The sequence below is a fragment of the Lepisosteus oculatus genome, chromosome 14, assembly GCF_040954835.1.
Source record: "Lepisosteus oculatus isolate fLepOcu1 chromosome 14, fLepOcu1.hap2, whole genome shotgun sequence".
NCBI classification, from domain to species: domain Eukaryota; kingdom Metazoa; phylum Chordata; class Actinopteri; order Semionotiformes; family Lepisosteidae; genus Lepisosteus; species Lepisosteus oculatus.
In genome coordinates, this window is record NC_090709.1 from 10,084,453 (window position 1) to 10,104,396 (window position 19,944).

The following is a 19,944-nucleotide window of genomic DNA, read 5'->3' on the forward strand; positions in this document are numbered from 1 at the left end:
TAGAATTATTACTTTGCCTGTGTCTTGTTTGTATATAATTTAATGTCTCTGATAACTTAATGTTAGTTTTTAATTTAGTTTTAGTTTTACGATGTAGGTTAATGCATTGACATATGCATGAACACGCGAAATGTCTCACTGCTGATTCAGCTCATGCTCCATAGGAGAGAAGCGATTCCTCCTGTTTCTCATACAGCCATATCAGAACAGAAGACCGTGTCACCCAGCTGTGATTCAAGATCGACTCGCATCTTCAGCCCTTTTTTTTTTGTTCGTGATCATTAATTTCTTTAGTTATGATCAATATTGAACTTTTTTAAAATAAAAATAATCAAACATGCAGGCAGGTTTTTGAAAAGTATTAGGAGTTGACAGGGTGCCCATTTGGAATAGTCATCAGAAAATGTGAGAAAAGGAATGTAACGGAAACTCTCACACACAGCATTAGAGATTGGAATCTGACTGTAAAAACGCTACCTGTCTCCCCATCGGTAATCAAACCCCAGTTTCCCGCATGACAGGCAGGGACACACACCATGACACTAACTAGGAGCGCTTGCTAGCTGTTAGGAGGCATTTACTCTTATGGCTCCTACTGTTTCGGGTTTCGACTTTTATTTTCATAGGAGCGCATGAAAACGAGTTTCCATCTGCGCCATCCTCACTCGTGCTCTGCTATTGTCACAGCTCCTCCTTGTGCACGACCAACACCCATGGAGTCGGTTCTTTCAGCTTTACTAATTAGGTTTTCAAAGGCTGGAAGTAGGGCACAAGACACACGAACACTAAAAGCATCCTTATCTGCTTTCAGCTGCGAAATGTCATTCGTGGACACTGAAGAATTTGTTTCCAAGGCAGCGGTTTCAAGCAATTTAGCGTTTTAAAAGTAGAGCAGTGCGTTTCCATTTTTATGCAGGCACACGATGACATAAGGAGATTGTCGTAGTCGGCAGGACTTGAACCTGCGCAGGGAGACCTCGATGGACTTCAAGTTCATCGCCTTAACCACAAAAACACAGCAGAACTCTTCAAACCAATTAAAGTCCGATTAAACCGCTCCACCAACCTGTCGTTCTGGGGATGGAGTGGGATGGTCCACGTCTTAGAGATCCCCAGGCGCTGGCACACTCTGGCAAAGACCTGGGATTCAAAGTTACGCCCCTGGTCACTGTGTAACTCCTCCGGCACCCCTAGCCTGGCAAACATCCTGCAGGATTCCTGCAGGACCTCTATCCATCGGACAATCTGCCCCTCTGGCTCCTTACAGTGGAGCAGCCAGGTGAGGGACGCATGGTCGGTCCTCAACCGGAACCGGGTCCTGAACAGGTACGGCCTGAAGTGGTGGACCGCCGCCATCACCATCACCGGGTCACGCAGTAGTTCTGTTCAGCCCTAGTCAAAGCCCGACTGTAGTAGGCAACTACCCGCTCCCCATCTGGCCCCTCCTGCGCCAACACCGCGCCCACCCCCGAGTCACTTGCGTCGGTATCCAGGATATACGGTAACCACGGATCGGGGAAGGCTAGCACGGGGGCCCCCACCAGAGCTTCAGGTAACCAGCTGAAAGCTGTCTCGCAGCCCGAGTCGAAGTCGAAACGGCGGCCCTTGTTGGTGAGGCGGTGCAGCGGGGGAGCGATGCTGGCAAAGTCCCGGACAAACCTCCGGTAATACGAAGCCAACCCCAGAAAGCTGCGCAGCTCCGCAACAGTGCGGGGGGTCGGCCAACCACTCATTGAGGCGACCTTACCTGGGTCTGTAGCCACCCCTCACAGTCCAACAACATGTCCCAGGAAGGTCACCTCCTGCCTCAGGAGCACGCACTTGCGGGGATTGAGCCTCAGGCCAGCACGGCGGATGCAGGCCAGCACCGCCTGGAGGTTCGTCAAGGCCTGGTCGAAACCCTGGGCATGAACCAGCAGATCGTCCAGATACAGCACACACTGGTTCCACAGGACCGATGCCAGCATCCTTTCCCTCAGCCTCTTGAAAATCGCCGGGGCATTGCACAGGCCAAAGGCAGTAAACTGCCAGAGGCTTCGAGCGAGTGGTACCTGCCACTAGCCACAGCGGAGGTCAAGGGAGCTGAACCAGGTCGACCCAGTGATGTAGTCCTTGGCATCGTCTATCCTCGTTAGGGCGTAGGAATCCTTCCAGGTGACCTCGTTCAGCTTGCGGTAGTTTACGCAGAACCTCCACGAGCCTTCTTTTTTTTGGACCAGTACAGCTGGCGCCGAGGGCTCTCGGAGGGCTCAATCACTCCCATCTCCCGGGGTTGAGGTGTTCAAGGGTGGCCGTCCCTGCGCTGAGCCGACCCGTTCCCGTTTCCCGACACCGATCGAGGAGTGCGAGGTTCGGGTGCCCAGCAGAACCGGGCTCGGTGTCGCCTCTTCCCGCAGCAGTCGCAAAACAGCGTGCGGGGCTGTTCCGCGGGGGTCGCTGCATGGGCTGTCTCCTCTTCCCCCTCGATGGACTCCTCCGGGACATCCAGGAGCACCTGGCAGGCCGCTCCTTCCAGCGCCGCCGCCAGGTGGCAGGCCATCTCCACCTGGCACCAGCCATTCGTCTGGGCCGCAAGCTTGAACTGCTCCTCGTAGGTTTCCCAAGGCGCTTCCCCGTCATAGCCACCCGGGTCGCACCCACGCTGATGGGTGTGGGAATCGCTGATCGGCTATGGCAGGGAGGGTATCTTCTCTTTGGGGCATCGACTGGGCGGGAGTAGCGGGCAGTCGCCCCAATTCTACCAGCAGGACCACTACTGGATAGCCCTGGTAAGGGCTGTGGCCACCTGTCGCACCCAGGAGTTGCTCAGGCTCTCTATGTGTGCTGCCGATGGGTTCTGTCTCTTTTAGAGTCAGCCAGCACTTGACAGAATCAGCTAATGTCTGCCAAGATTTGTCCATCCTTCCTGCTTCTGACACCAATGTAGCGTTTACAGGTTCTTCTCAGAACAAAGGACCAGTGGAGACGCGATTAACAAACCAAGCAATAGCTTTATTCTTTAACAACCACAAAACCAAACACAGGATATACATGCACATGAGGAGACTGACAGAACACGTACACATCTTTAGGGTGGTAATTACTTAACAACACGCTATACACTTATAAGACTACACAGGGCACTAGAACTACTAGGACATTATTTACACAGGTAGGGTCAGCCGCTGGTCATCGTGCTGACCCTCAGACTCTCCCTGGCTACCACTCCCAGCATGCCCAGCGGTACTACAAGTGCCTAGGGGTGCTTCCTCCTCACCACCAGGCGAGGGCGTTACTTTTAATCAGACAAAGAGTTTATGTGTCGCTCTGAATTTCTAATTGATTTAGAATTCAAAGAAAATAGCGTTTTGTTCCACAATGGCGTGAAATTATCGCGTCTTTCACTCTACGTCTCTCTTGTAGTAAAGCAGATCTTGCTAGGTGAGCATTTGCTCCGGTAAATTAGGTCACTTTTCATGTTAACTCACTTCTTCTAAACAACATTTCCTGATGCACGTTTTCTCCATGAAAAAATACATTTAATGATAGGTAAAGATAACATTGCTAATATTGATAGAGTAGAAATGTAAGATGAATTTATGAGCTAAAGGTCCTAAAACGCCTCCTGTAAAAGGACTCATAGCAAGATTTTTTTCAAATCCAAACTTTGCTATTGCATTGCGCATTATGTAAACACGACCAGTTCCGGTTTCTGGTGAGTGCATTTTTTCCAAACTAAAATTAACAAGAACATTTTTCAAGATGCGCCATGTCCCAAAACCGTTCATCAGGACTGCTATTAATATCAGGTGAAAGCAGCACAAAACATAAATTTAGCCTAAATATTAAGAGACTATCGTCTGTCAGCTACTGCTTTAAGCCATGTTCAGCCAATGATAGAAATGTAGTGCTCTACTACAGTAGCAACAGACCGCAAACCGCAAAAGTCAAAGGCTCAAACCGACAAGAGTGGGATTCGAACCCACGCGTGCAGAGCCCAGTGGATAAACAATCTCCGCCCACACTATTCAGATACATCAGAATCGTACCTGAACGTGACTGGACTTTATTGGATTTTAGGAAATTTATTTCAGCGTGGTTATTTTTTCTGCCTGTGATTTCGGAAAGAAAGACCCAGTATTTGTTCACCGAAATATTCTGTGAGTTTGTTGTGGTTTGAGAGGGGTTTATGAAGGTAATAAAGGAGGGAGAACACGCGAATTGTATAACCGCTGAACCCGGACACAGCGTCTCCAGCCTGTGTTGGAGATCTTCCTGCTTTTGTTAAGGTTATTGGAATCAGCGGTTACTTTGGGGGTATAGCGCTTGTATCTCTCTTCTCTGGCTAAACACTATCTACTGTAAAGTATAGAAATAGACAAAAAAGCTAAAATAATTCAGTAAGGCCGAGCAGATAGGAAAGTTTAGTAAAATGTTCTGTAAATCAATTTCCCTCGATTTCCGAACTCTCTGTTCGTGCTCTGATATAATCTCTCTGCTCCTGCCGCTGTCACTGGGAGAGTGACTGCATTCCGTAGGGCTACAGGTTGATTTCACAATGCCACATTTAATTAAAGCTGATAAAGTTTCCATTTATTTTACACGTATTATAACGTCCCTCAAAGAGAGATTTTATCAGTTACATGCAATCAATACTTTTGGCTTTTTGTATGGGACCAGAAATATTAAAAAAGATCTCATGAAGTATTGGCAGAATCTACCTTTACCGCTCAGTAGCAATAACATTGCCAATATTCATGGAGTAAAAATGAAAGATGAACTGACAGCTTTATCTGAGCTAAAATAGTCCTAAACGCACCCTGTAACAGTGTTAGTATTCATAGCAGGAAATACTCATTTTCACCCCCAAACGTTGTTGGATTACGCATTATGTGAACTTTACTGGTTTCGGTAGCTTCTGGTGAATGTAGTTTTTCCAAACTGAAACTTATTCAAAAATTATTAAAGATGTACCATGTCCCAGAATTGTTCATTGGGACTCGTATTAATAGAATTAGAAAGTAGCAATTGTCCGCGTTTGTGATTATGTCACTTCTCTACTACAGCAGCATCGATAAAAGACCCTCTGAAAGCAGTAAAGCTCCTCAGTGTCAGAACTGTGAGACAATTTAATAATCGGGAGTGAGGGCCACAGCAAAACAGCAGAAATTGCAATCACTATTTGCCAATGTATTCTCTCATGCCATGTTCAGAGGGTGATATTTAAAAAAAGGTACAATAAAATTTCCTGAAGTCCAGGATTTTGATAGTCTCTCATATCTCAGTGTCAGAATTTTGAGATGTTTTTATAACCAGCTGGTAGGTTCAGAGCAAAAAAGCAGGAAGTGCAATCACACTTTGCTCATCCTCGGTTAACCATATATTTTCATATGCCATGTTCTTAATGTCCCATTTAATACTGCTATATTAAAATGTCTTGTAAAATGCAAGTATAGGAGACTTTTAATGATCAGAAGGCAAGGTTGTGGTAAACATGCAAAAAGTGCCAGTGAATTCACTGCCTTTGTTTTACTTACTCATTGTCTAACATGCCAGTTTGTGTTATTGTGAGTTTTGAAAATTGGTTTTCAATTTTCTGAAATGTGTTTCATACAAAAATGCAATCTGGACAGTCACTATTTACTTACATATTCCAATTTTCTGAGGATATGTACAGTAATCCATCCAAATTAGTACATTTAAAAAAGACTATAAAGAGCCATCTACAGGCAAAAGGCGGCATAATATTACATCAGCAGCATTTAAGGTGGAATGAAAAACGCAAATAAGAAGCCAACTTCAGCCTTGTAAATGTTTACACATCACATCATATGCAATCTTGACATTAAAAAATCTTGGTTCCCTGAAGAGGAAAGCTGTCTTACACTGATCCCATTCCTTATTAGGAGACCAAGGTTGTAAAGACAATCTATCATTTCTGTTCCTCCAAGGCATCAGGAAAATTATTACGCTAAAGTTAGAAAACACACTCCGAATAGCCCGTATGTTTGATTTCCGCAATCCATTTAGGCTACAATAGCTAACTTGGCACTTCTCCAGCATAGAGAAGAAACTCAGTTTAGTGAACTACTGGTGTATTCAGCACACCTTTCTCCAGCACCCATCAGGATGACCGAGTGGTCTAAGGCACTAGATTTAAGGACTTGTATCTTTCCAACTTGCTTGGGTGTTCTGGTCTTTGAGTGGAGGTGTGGATTCAAATCCCACTCTTGACAGCTGTGTTTTTTTCCCCTTCTTGTGATCGCTGACAATGATAATAGGAGAAAAAACAGAGAAACCGCTTAGCAAGAATATGATGGTCATATTTCCCACAATGGGAAAATTGTGGAGAGTTTCTTTATGTGGAGAATTTACTTTATGTGAATACAAGTAAATCTTCTCATTATGTATGTCATTTCTTATCATTCTTACAAGCAAGTTTATTTTTGAGGGAATCCCTAGTGTAAAATGTAATGTAAACAGGAATTATTCTTAATTTAGAAGATATTGGACTGTGGATAAAAATTGTAGACTGATGTAACAAAATATTTATACAAGTGTAGGAACTGACACTGAAATAGACCCGTAGGTGCACAAAAGTCTCATTTTGTCATTTCAGTAGATCGGCACACCAGTAACTCTGTGATTGTGATGGACTCTGAATAAATATGGTAAATTTGCTATTCGATCTGGAAACTCAGTTTCACGCTTTCATGGAGGTTTTGCTCAAATTGATTGCTTACGAAGTCTCAGAATGTTTCTGAAACAGGATGTGTGACTCTGAGGATGAGGAGAAGACAAACTCCGCAGCATCTCACAGTTTCTGGAAAGATGGGTCATGTGGAAAATGAGATCCTGAAGTGGAGATTGCAGCTGTGGGAGGAGTTAGGAGCAGGAGGAGATCAGGGACAGACAGCTCATGTTGGACACACGCTTCCCTGTGAAGTCACTGCAGAAATACAAGAAATGGACATGAAACTGAAGCTGTCAGGTCAGTAGGGTGACTTATATGAAGTCAATGCCTGAGTGTATATAAACAGTGTCTTTAACTGCTTGGTGAGAATATAATGAAGAGATGCAGAATGAAGTGGGAAAGACGTGTTTGATATAGCAACGGAATTATCAAAGTGATTATCGTTAAAAACACAATTTATTTACGCATTAAATAATTTGTTTGTAGTACATAGTGTAGAATGAGTTGTGCTTAAAACTTTGCCAGGCAGCAGGGTGGAGCAGTGGTTAGCATTGCTGACTCAAAACACTGGGGTGCTGGATCTGTAGTTTTTTATCATCCTAGGAAGAGAACATTCCAGGATCTGTTCTTACCATTACTCAGTTTCTGAAAATTAATAAATAGCATAGCAGAATAAGAGGATACACCTTTGTATTCTCCCGTGTCAAGTTCTGATTCTGAGAAAAGGGGCTGCTATCAATGAGAAGGAGAGAAGGATTCTTGGCATCTCTATCTTATTTATTCATTCCCAGGACCCTGACTACATCACAACAGTAACTGTAATACTGATTGATAATACTTATTATGTTTAATTATGATTGAGAACAATAAGACATGTTGGAAGTGGAGGGGTCGGTATCTCTCTAGTTGCTGGAACTGAACTGTCTGCAATAGAAACATGGGGGATTGATTATATTACTAAATATATATAATATACATCCAAAAGACTACAGAAACTAAAATTATCCTGCAGCTAGGATCACACCTTCCCCTTTCTCGTAACGACAGACTACTGTTCTTCTAAATTCTCTCTATTCATTGTAGGTTTCATTTTACACCTCTCTTCACCTATCCTGACTTCACACATCCTGATTGGCCTCTTTCTGGCACCTGCTCCCGCCCCTCACTCCTCCTCTCTCCCTGCTTTTGTTTTCACGCTACATTACCTTTGCTTACTACCCTGTCTTTCACACACCTGAAGTGTGAAATGTTGTGTTTTCTTCTCTTTTCAGCATGGAATAAACCTATTACTTGTTCCTTCGCAGCCTACACATGCTGACACAGCTACCCACCTGAACTAATTATATTGTTGATTATATGGATTATATTGTTGACAGTGGCCTGGGGCCCCTCACATACCCGGTTACTGTCTTATTGTCTAATGGGGGTGCAATGGCCAACATACATTATTAATAATAAACAAGAATACTGAACATATTTCCTCCAATGATTATAGCAACTGTTTAAACTATTGCAACTATATAGTCACTTTATAAATAAAATAATCACTAATGTATGCATTCCATACATTAAATTTGTACTTGTGACTTTTTGTAAGATAACCCAGCAGATAATTATATTATTTATGATAGCATTATCATAGCATAAATGTAATTATTAACACAATTATTGATGTTCTTCCTATTCTCTGTTGACAAGTTTTGCTCCATATTGGTGGATATTCAGTTTTTTATGAGCCCAGTACTTGTATTTCTCTTGCAAGGTTTTAAACTCTACTCAAACCCTAACTTCAAGGTCTTTCTCTGCATTTGATTAAAATTGCGTACAATATTGTACAAATGCAGTAATTTGACTTTGCTGATGTGTAGATTGTTAAAATAATTGTATTATCCAGTTGAAGATTAGAAATATAATTTTTGTAGGGGATTCACTATGGTTTTATATATTTTTTTATTTTAGCATGGGATTCCAAAAAATGAAAGCAATGTATTAACATTGATCCAACAGTTGAAACGTTTTTGTGTTCATTTATTCAATTATTCTTACCTTCATCTTAACATATGACATCTACTGTACATAAAAGATCAGATGTTAACATTTTTCAAATTGTATCATCTTGTATATTAATATGCAGGTACTTTTTATTTGTGGTGGGGGTAATGCGCTTTTGAACCTGACTGAAAGGCCTTGTCCTCTTGTCTTGTGATTTCAGGCTCAGAGGCCAGTGCTCTCCTTGAAGCTGGGGAAAGGGCTCCTCAGCACAGTGAGGAGGAGTGGGGCTCCAGTCTGTTGCAGGAGACAGAGCTCACTGCTGCAGAAGGGAAAGAGACACTCAGTGAGCAGCACACAGAGAGCAGACAGAGTGTGGAGGATCTGGACTCTGTGCCCATGATGAAGACGGAGCCTGAGAGTGGGACACCTGGGTTGTTAGTTTATAATGATTTCACAGAGAATGTTAATTTGGACACTAACAATATTACACAAGGTTGTAACGGAATGGGCTGTGTCTCTGTACTAGAGCACAAAGAAGAACTGGATGTTTTCAATCTTACAGAGCAGCACATGGAGCCCCAGTTGATTGACCCTGCAGAGCAGCAGACTGAAGCACCTGTTGAAGAGATCAGTACTATGTTACAGCACCCAGAGCCAAATAAATTGAAAAGTCATTGGCACACTCATAAAGGGGAGAGAGTATTCAGTTGCAGTCAGTGTGAGAGGAGTTTTAGTTGCTGAAACCATTTAAAAACTCACCAGCTTATTCACACAGGAGAGGAGCCTTTCAGCTGCAGCCTGTGTGAGAAGAGAGTTAGTCAGGTAGCCTATTTAAAATCAATATTTTTTTTAAATGTATTCACACAAGAGAGAAACAAATTAAATGTAGTCAGTGTGTTAAGAGGTTAAGTTTGGCAAGGAAGCTAAAAACCCACCAGGTTGTTCACATAGGAGAGAAACCATTCACCTGTAGCCAATGTGGGAAGAAATTTAGTCTGGCAGGCAATTTAAAAGCCGACCAACTAATTCATACAGGGGAGAAACCTTTCAGCCTAAGTCTATGTGAGAAACATTTGAGTCAGTTAAACAACTTAAACACTCACCATCATTCACACAGGTGAGAAACCCGTCAGCTGCAGTCAGTGTGGGAAGAGTTTTAATGTCAAGCCTCTTGAAAAGACACCAGCTTTATCACATAGGAGATATTATGTATTTATACGCAGCAAATCAGCCAGTGTTAAATCAACTCAAAACTTTAACAGCTCCACATTCACCAGAGTTAAATTAACACTTTCTAAATACTTCGAGCCTAAACTCTGACAGTGTTAAACTCTGAGTGTCATTTTCAGAATTATCCGTGTTATTTGTACACTTCTGCAGTATGCACTAAGTGCAGTGTAAAGTGCTCACACTATCCAGAGTTTTTTTAACAACACTGTGGTGTCAATTAATTGACACTATTAGTGTTAAGTAACACTGAATAGGAGAGTGAATACAAATTCTTAAATTTCATTTTCTGTGTGCAGTATATTTAAAACCACTGAAGTAAAATGCTGTTTAGTTGTATGTTTTCTATGTGTGAAAGTTAACCTATAAAACAGGCAAACACAGGTAAAGTCCACTTTAAACTGTTTTTATATGTGAAAAAATGGTTTAAACATTTGTTTTCGGTGACATTTATGCAAGTGGAACAAAAGTTTTAAAAAAAGACTTATGAATAGCTACAACACGTAAATCGTAATTCCATGGTCAAAGGTAAGGAGAAGAAGCACGTTTAGGATGTGCAGTCTCCTCTGGTGTGAGGGAGAGAGGAGCAATGAAATAAGGCAAATAAGAACATAGGATGGAGCAGGTAGAATAGGTAAACAGCAGGTGAGAATGAGTGGGAAGATATGTTCCAAATTTTCACAAGATTTTCCCCATTTCTCTCAACAACAGACTCATCTCCTTCTAATTCCTCTGCGTTATTTGCAGATCTTGGCTTTTCATGTGGACACTCATTCTCACCTGCTCCATGCCCATTCTAACCTAACTGTCTTTTGTTCTTCTTTGCCTCATTTCTTTGCTTTCTCACCCTCCCTCCCAGCAGAAGAGGCTGCAAAGCCAAAACACGTTTGTTCTCTCTACCTTTTACCACAGAACGCACCTTTACATGCTCCATTGCAGCCAATGCAGGATCGCAGATCCCTACTCGAACATCTAGCTCTGCCTTCTGCAAAAGGCCCTCATCCAATCAGCATTCCCATATACAATAACGCAATTACATTTTTCAATAAGGACATATATGTATAAATCATATTATAACAAATATAAGAATAACATAAATGTTTTCATCACTACCATATGTACCCTGAAGATCAAAAGGCTTTCACAACTTCAAATCCTCAAATTTCAGAACATCCCTTTCCTCACTTTCAGTCACTTGGAAAGCATGGTAATGTTCATCAAGGTGATTTGTGAAGAGCTTGTCCACCAAAACATAGATGGTGTTATCAATCATCAGTATTTTATTAATTTTGCAGAAAACTAATACATTTCTTGTTCAATCTTACTGCAAATTACAAGTCCTGGTCTGTACTATATACCATCAATTTTAAGTAATTTGTAATAGACACATTCTTTTATAAGGTCAGTTGAAGAGTTTTTGCCAAACCAATACCACTAGTAATGTAATTAAAAGAGAATGTCATTGGTCCTCAGTATGTCTTACTGATAATTTTTCCCAACGATACCCAACATCCATTTAATGTTTCTTAGCAATTGATTTTGTAAGGTTCTTGAAGTCTTTCAGTGTGGTTTTAGACACTTTATGTTTGCCCTCAAACCCCATAGTCCATACATGTGTTGTAACAGAAGGAATAAGGTTCTTGATCCCGAGATGAAGTAAAACAGATGAGTTTATTGCATGCAAGGAACAATAAAGCCGAAGTCTTGTTTCCCGCAAGAAACAACAAAACTGAAGTATTGTTCCCCATACTGGTATAAACTTTTGGGTTATATAGTGTTTTCTTCTCCGTTTCTGACGTCACTCGGTCTGATGGTAAAGAGGGGGGTTTATGGTATTTGGCCAGTTTACGATGTTCTGGCCAAATGGTCAGTTTAAGATTACACCCAGGGGGGTTCCTAGCTTGCATCTGCAATCCTTATCAGTTAACCCCCTTTCCTGCCATAAACCCCAGCTTGTGACTTAGAAGTCTAAACCTCATACAGAAAGGATTAAATTCAAACCCCCGTCTTCACATCTTTCTTCACATGTAACAAAGGACTTATTATACAGCTTGGATAATGTACCATGTAGTGATGCTTTGGGATTAGGCTTCTCTCTGGATACAACAGTTTAAGAAGTTTATGATGGTCAATAATCAAATACTTCAAATGTTCAGTCATACCTTCAGTATGAATAAGGGAGAAAACTATAATCATTATTTCAAACCGCAAATTCCAATTTTGATTTCCTTGATGGACAAACTCACCAAATAATAGAGGAATGTTTTTGACAAGGCACCAAGTTTGTATAGCATTCAGCCCAATATTACCACCTGTGCCTTCAAAGTTAACATTTGTAGGATGTTTGTTTTATGCTCTAAAAACCCGTAATCAAAGGAGTAAATTCTTAACACATCTGATTTGAAAGTTTTCTGTTAGATATTCAAAAAGTAATTTCACCTCATACTGAGCCACACCCACGAGAAGCTAATGTATGATGTCATGGTGAGTAATTATCACACACATGAAAATATTGTAGAGTTGAAGACTGATTTTTTTTCACATCATAAACTGAATTGGGCTGTGGGTCAACTTGAAGAGACTGCCAATGCATTTCAAAAATGTATTTTCCCCACAAGATTATTTTGGGGTCATCCTATGTATAGTCTGGGCATCTCTCTTATCAAACAAAGGTGACAAAAATAATTTCCAGCAAAAGATTCTGTAAAATCAATAATAATGTGCATTCCTAAATTATCACCAGTAATACGAAAGATGGTACCATATATTCTGTCAGTAGAAAAGGGAAGATCTATTTCATGACCTTCTAAAGTTCTGGTATAATTTAGCAATGGTACCGGTATAACATCAAAAACATACTTCTTTAGGTCCTGAATATAAAAAAAGCGATATCAAAAGAATATTCATAACAGCTCAGTTGAATTTTGGTGGCACATTTCCAAGAACAATGTAAAGGCACCCAATTTCTGTATTGAAGTGGATAAATGGCTTCTCGAAATTTGCCAAACTTTTCTGTACTGCAGATTGACTGTTATCATCTGTAGGTAAAGCTCAGAGTATCAAGTAATAGGTTTATTCCATACTGAAAAAAAGAAGAAAGAAAACAATGTTTCGGCCATGGAGCCTTCTTCAGGTGTGGAAAGAAAACACAATGTTTCAGCCCTGGAGCCTTCTTCGCTCCACGGCCGAAACGTTGTGTTCTTTCTTCTTTTTTTCAGCATGGAATAACTTGTTCCTTTGCAGCCCACGCATGCTGACGCAGCTACCCACCTGAACTACTAAAGCTCAGAGTCATGCTATGATTTAGAATGCAGCTCACATTAAAAATAAAGGCACAAAATAAAATCAGCATCACTCTATAAGAGTTAACAATACCTCTTTTGCTGTAGTGTCATCTACATCAATGCTTGTGTTGGCCCTTCTGGGGGAAGGCTCGGAAAATCTTAAGTCGGTATCACTGGATGAACGGGACAATGTATCCATGCAGGAACTGGGTGACGAAAGGCCAAGGGATTCAAGTTCTTTAAAAATAAATAAGGCAAAAGAAGACAATGAGAAAACTATTGTTTTAATGAAAACAATATTCATTAGGATCAGCTAAATGTGATTCACCCTCATTACTATCTTTGATAGTTAAACAAAGGTTTGGGTTTGATTGAATTAGTTCTTGAAGTGTGTCATCTTCAGCCTCCATTAGTGTGTCATCATAGATGTGTAACTCCGCATCAGGCATCAGTTCAAATTTCCTGTACACTGAATATACATTATTAAAAAAAAAAACAAATACCACTTTCAAAACAGAATACACATAAACGCATCAATCATGTTATCATTAAACAACAAATATTTTTTATCAGTTAATACTTGCCTTCACTGAGGAAATCATCATGGGAAAACCCTGGTGCCAGTCTTATATACTTATTTAATTTCTTTAAATTTAATCTTCAGCTACGTTTTCTAAGCAGACAAAAAATCATGGAATTATGCAATTGAAAACGCATCAGTTATGGCAGTAGAGCCTACATCACGTGCTGGTCATACAGCAAGCGGTGAGGTTGATAAAGGTCTTAAATGTAGAGCAATGTTACCTTAATATCTCCGAAAGCTAGATGTCATTTTTAGAACGGTACTTAATGGACATTTTACTTTGGCTGCCTTTAGGATCGAGTAATCGTGTAACTAGCTTAGATGACTTGCTCTACAGGAGATAACTGGTTTTAGTACTCAACGCAGCATCGTTATGTAATGTAAAGCTTCCACGCTCGATAATGCTCCGGCCTGCAGTAACTTATAATTTGTTAAGCATTTATTGCATACTATCAGATGTTTAATTTTTCTGTCGAGACAAATACACGGAAGGACAAAGCGAAACTAGCTATATAACGTTGTGAAAACGTGATGGACTGTTATCTATGCGACGACGTTCAATAGAAAAATATGTCGTTCAGTAGCAAACACTGTATTTAGCTAAGTTACATAACGTTGCAAAATAGAGTAGAAAAACAAGCTATCCACTGTACAGAAAATCTTGCAAACTAATTTAACGACTTTACTCGATCCTAAAAGCAAATAAACAAAGTAAAAGTTATTATTGATAACAGTTTTCGAAATGGCATTTAACTTCGAAAGACATTAAGTAAAGAAAGAGCACACTGCATTTAAATTTAAGACCTTGATCAAACTTACCGTCTGTTAATGACCAACACATGATACAGATCGTGCTGGCAGCGTCAACAGGTGTTGTATTTAACGCTAACATTGTAGCTTTTTTCAACTGAAAGCCTGTACGGAAGCCCGTTAGTGACACGGAGAAAAAATGCGTTTTATGTAACCTCGTTTCAGTTTATATTGAATTATTATTTCGTAAATAATATTGTACAATTTAGTAATATATTGAAAAATATTTGCAATTATATTACCCCATGCAAATACCATATTCATTTATTGACTATAAAGAAGATTACGAGGCTGACGTTCTCGCGTTTTTTCGTTCCACCTTAAATGCTGCTGCTGTGATATTATGTCGTCTTTCGCCTTTCGGTCAGTACTAATCCGGATAGAATATTGTAGACATCTTCAGTGGAAGGGAATATCCAGATAAATAGCGACTGTGCAGATTGTATTGTTTGTATGGAATACATTTCAGAAAAGCGCAAACCAATTTAAAAAGCTCACAATAACACACATTTACACTGGGAAAAGGTGATTGCACTTTATGCTGTATTGCTATGGCCCTCTATCCTGATTACAAAATCGTCTCACAATTCTGACACAAATTTTACTGTACCATTTTTTAAATGACTCTCTGAACATGGCACTTGTTCTGTACAAGTCAATTGATAAAACCCGGCCTGTAAATGTTGCTGGAGAATGTAAAAGAAAGAAACAGCTGCAACCACAAGAATAACAACAAAAAGGTCATTTTGTTATTTAATGTCCTTTTGAGACATGCACTGTCAATGCACACAGGTACATGCTTGACTTCGTTAGAATGTGGACAAATATGTTTTGTTGAAAGTGTGGAAAGTTTTAATAACTTATTCCTTTCTTACACGGAATAAAAGAACAGAGTCTTTATAAGACAAAAACAACCCAGTGGGCAGTGATTCGTCCAATATACATATATATAATAGCGAAAAAACAGCTATATGTATATATACATTGCCGCAATGTATAATTAACATTGAATTGCAATGGTAATTTCGACAATATTAATAACTGCAGTAACAGATGCAGCCATTCAAAACAAGCAGGGTATGCTGCAGTATAACACGGTGGGCGTGTCGCAGTACACCGCATCATACCGTATGCAACTTAGATTATGTTAATAGCATAATCACCTTGTAAAACCGCCAGCTGGAGCTAATAAAGGTTAACCTCTCCTGTACAGCATTTGAGCTGTCACCAGAAAACGTCGGTTTCGAATCCTGATCACTGCTGAGGGACAATCTTTATTCAATTAAGAATTTAAGTTGTATACTCTTTAGACTTTTAAATTTAAACAGTGTATTACAGCATGTTAAACATTAAACATTAAAAAGGCGGTATATTTTATAAAAGCAAGATTGTTCTGTTGGACAAAAGTACACAACCTACCACCTTTATCATAAATATTTTAATTATGCAGGAATATTTTATGCATCAAAGTCTTTACCGAAGATATTACTAATAGTATTAATAAAGAATGACCTTGAACAAGCTGTAAGCTAAAAGTATTACCCTGGTCCAAATTCTTTGTAACCATCTTTGTAAACGAAAAGAGTTTATTTTTGCATTGACAAAAAGTAACACCACAGCATTTAGTTGATCCGATCACACATTCGTTTCCAATCATACAAAGTAATTCTCGAGAATCTCCGATTCACCATGCCTTTCACATGCTCATAAACGATATTAATTTAGGAACATAAACATATTACTGTATGTAAACTGTACTGTATATTGCTGGTCTTGGTAGTTTAAAGAAAAAATACACACCAGTATTCCATTTCTCCCTAAACATTTTAAGCATCAACGTCTTACATGTTGTTATTTGGGAAACGTTTTTACGTGCTCCTTCTGACCATATTAGGATTATATACTTTGTGAAAAGTGATAGTCTTTTAACCTTTTCTGTGAATTCGCTTGTTATTTAACAAATGCATACTTTTAGAATTTGATTAACAGGGAATATAATATGGAATTTCGTATCTAAAAAAATTAATAATGATATAATTATATTCATGTACTGTCTGGCGGAATAAACTGAAGAGGTTAGTTAATGCGACATGGAATTATTAAGAATTATCACCTCTTTTTACACTTGAGAACAAATGAGAACATTGTAAGACTCTGATGCTTAAAATGTTTAGGGAGAAAGTGGAATACTGGTGTGTATTTTTTCTTTAAACTACCAATACCAGCCATATACAGTCTGTAATGTAGGGATTTCTATATGTCTTTATTTAGTGGTTACATTAGTGACAAAGGCTAAACTTTTAGCTTCAGTAACGCATACGCCGTATGGCATACATGTTTGTTTTGGGTTTTGCTTGTTCACATATCTTCCCTTTTTATAAAACGACATGGTTGAAAACTGTTCCAGAGCCACTGTTGTTTCATCAGTGAAAAGTACATCATGAAATGCCTCTCCCTGTTCAATCCTCTGGAAAATAGAAAAGGAGCATAAAGCGTCTGATGGTCATAAACGATATTAATTTAGGAACAGCATCAGAGATATGTTTTTAACTGCACTGCATCGGAGAGAATACCATAGTGTGTTTTTTTTTTACTCCCTGGCGGAAACTGGCTTCCATAAGAATCAGTATGGCTCAGAGATTAAATAAAACTTCACTCGCACCAAACAAATGTATATTTCTAAATATCACAACATGATCGAAGTTAAGTCATTTTAATAACAATGAATAGTCACCTATGCGTTACAATATAAACATTTAAATTGATTTAAATCGCGTTTAAATCGCCTTTATTTAAAACCCATAAATAAAGCTGATACTGTTTAGACTTTTAATTATTGAAAACTGTATTACAGCAGCACAATGCGTAATGCAACATAAATCGCTATGTTTGTCTTCTGTGTAATAATGTTGACCTCTCTGTCCAGCAAATTAACAATAGTAATAATAATGAAATTTATTGTATACAGTATGGCGCCTTTAAAGGTGGCTCCTCAAAGCGCTTTACAGTTTAAAAACAATAACAACATTACTGTTAGGCTGGGCAAACGATTTTTTTTTTAAAGAAATACAAAATGAGATATAATGATGTGTTCTGGCTTAGACATTAACAAAGAGCATAACACGTGGGCGGCGTAGCGGTCGGCTCTGGCTTTCCTATCTACTATATACACTGCAAATACAACCCCCCTCTCTGCGGGAGTGCTGGCTGTGACGAATTAAACCGGTTTCACAGGTATTTTCAAAGTAGAAAGGGGCGAGATTTCCAGCGAAAGACACCTCCGCCCTTCAAAAACCCAGTAATGAAATCGCTTTAACATGCTAATGCGTTGGTGTAACAGTCCGGGCATGGCAAACTTCTAATGTCAACTCGACTATGGCGAAAGGAACCCTTCTTTCATTGGAAGACAATGAACATATTCTAGCCCTAAATGAATTAATAGCAAACATGGTTTGCATAAAAGACATTTTTCCAAGAAAGTTTAGCCTTTGTCACTAATGAAACCACTAAATAAAGACATAAATATAGAAATCTTAAGATTTTTAAAATACATGACTTTGCTAAAATTTATTTAAAAATAAAAACGATTACAAACGCCAGCGGAGAGAGAGAACAGGGGAGGGATGTTGATTTTGCATAAGGGGCGGGGCTATGGAAATGTGTATATTTGGAAATGTGGAGTTACATGTTCTGGCTGTTTGTGAATTATCGTTGTTGAGTATGGAGTGTTGAGGTATTGATTTTGTGTAATGTTTTATGTTGAAAATTGAGGTGGATTTTGTTTATAATAAAGAGGATAAACTGGGATGGGAGGAGGGTTTAGTTTTGCATAAGGGCGGGATTATGATAACTGGAGGAATTTGAGAGAGTTTAATGGTTTGATATATTTGATTTTGTATTGTTGTTGTTATCTATGTTTTTGGTTGGTATTATGTTTATATGGTTGTTTTTGTTGGTTGGTCGTTATTGTGGTTATTAATCGTCGTAAGAGGTGACGGAGCTGTCCTCTCTATAAGAAAGGGGCCATTAAACCCCGCTCTTGCTTATGGCCACACCCCCTTGAGCATGCCTGATCTCGTCTGATCTTGGAAGCTAAGCAGGGACAGGCCTGGTTAGTACTTGGATGGAAGACTGCCTGGGAATACCAGGTGCTGTAAGCTTTTAAGTGCAGGAGGCGCCCTATCCCCACTCGCTCGCTCATTCCCCTGTTCACACGTGCAGTGCGGCTTTTCCGTCTGTTTATTTGTCAGCTTTGGCGAGACACGGGTGCTTGTGTATTAGCGTAAGCGTTTTTTATTCTGATCATGAACAGTTTTACAAGTCCGCAAATGATTGAGGAAAGGTTTATCGCCAGCTGAAAAGAGACACGGCGCTTCGGCTGTGGAGACTTGTTCAGCTGGCGTTCGGGGAGTCGCGTTTTTCAGAATTGTATTGAGATCGTTTTCCACAGAGCTCAGATGTCAAAGCACAGCAGCAGCTGTCCACAGCGATCCTCTATAGCGCCCTTTCTCCCGCAGCTCCGTCCTCATTGGAAGGAAGCAAGAGTGAAAGGCTGAAGTGAAATAGAGCGGGGACAAAGGCGGTGAAGAGAGAGAACGTGGGAAGAAGAGAAAAACACAAGGGAAAGAAAGCAGCGTCGTAAAAGAGGTGACGGAGCTGTCCTCTCTATAAGAAGGGTGCCATTGAGCCTTGCTCTCGCTTACGGCCACACCCCCTTGAGCAGGCCCTCTGACACCACAGGGGGCGTGGTCATGTGAGAGCAAGAAGAAGGAGAGGAATAGAGGATGTGTTTGTCTCAAGTAAGACTTTGTTTTTTGTGAATTTTTGTGGTTTTTTTGGTGTTTTTGGTTGATTTTGAAGCCCTCCCCTTCAGCCTAGTGCTGTTTGGGGAGGGGAGAGACTTTTGTTTTTTTGTTGTTGCTTTTTTGTTGCTTTCTGAGTCCTGTTTGTGTTTTAATGGAAGGAAAAAACATGGAGGCAGAGAATGTTATTGTAGTGGAGGAGGAGAGTGGTGTAGGAAAGAGAAGGATGAGGAATTCAGACCGCCCCCCCTGGCGGGTTTTTGCAAGGGCGCATACTGTTGTGATGGATGTGAGCGGCATGGAGAAACCATCTTCGGGTGCTATTATCGCAGCGGTGCACGGCGTCTGTGGGGAGGGCTCTCTTTTTGCCTGCCGCCCCCGGACGCCAAAAGAGTTTGAACTGACTCTGGACTCAAAAGATCATGGGTACACGGTGGCTGTGGGGCTGGATTTGCAGGGCACACCCTGCTACTGCCGCTGGCTGGAGCCGAAGGAGGTAGTGGTGTCCTTCCTCCACCTCCCGGCATATATCTCAGACGAGACTATCAAGGAGAAGCTGAGTAGCTGGGGGGT

The 19,944-nt window shown here is 40.3% G+C and overlaps 1 long non-coding RNA gene and 1 pseudogene across 1 annotated transcript; one reads left to right on the forward strand and one right to left on the reverse strand.

The window, feature by feature from the left end:
* Nucleotides 1-8,623: 8,623 nt before the first annotated feature.
* On the reverse strand, nucleotides 8,624-13,402 carry LOC138242904 (uncharacterized). The gene is made up of 4 exons (XR_011191779.1): nucleotides 13,268-13,402; nucleotides 9,769-9,851; nucleotides 9,425-9,463; nucleotides 8,624-9,281 (listed from the first exon to the last, which is right to left on the reverse strand). It is a non-coding gene; the product is annotated as an uncharacterized lncRNA (long non-coding RNA).
* Nucleotides 13,403-18,610: 5,208 nt separating this feature from the next.
* Nucleotides 18,611-18,729, forward strand: LOC138218934 (5S ribosomal RNA; annotated as a pseudogene).
* The last annotated feature ends 1,215 nt before the right edge of the window (nucleotides 18,730-19,944 follow it).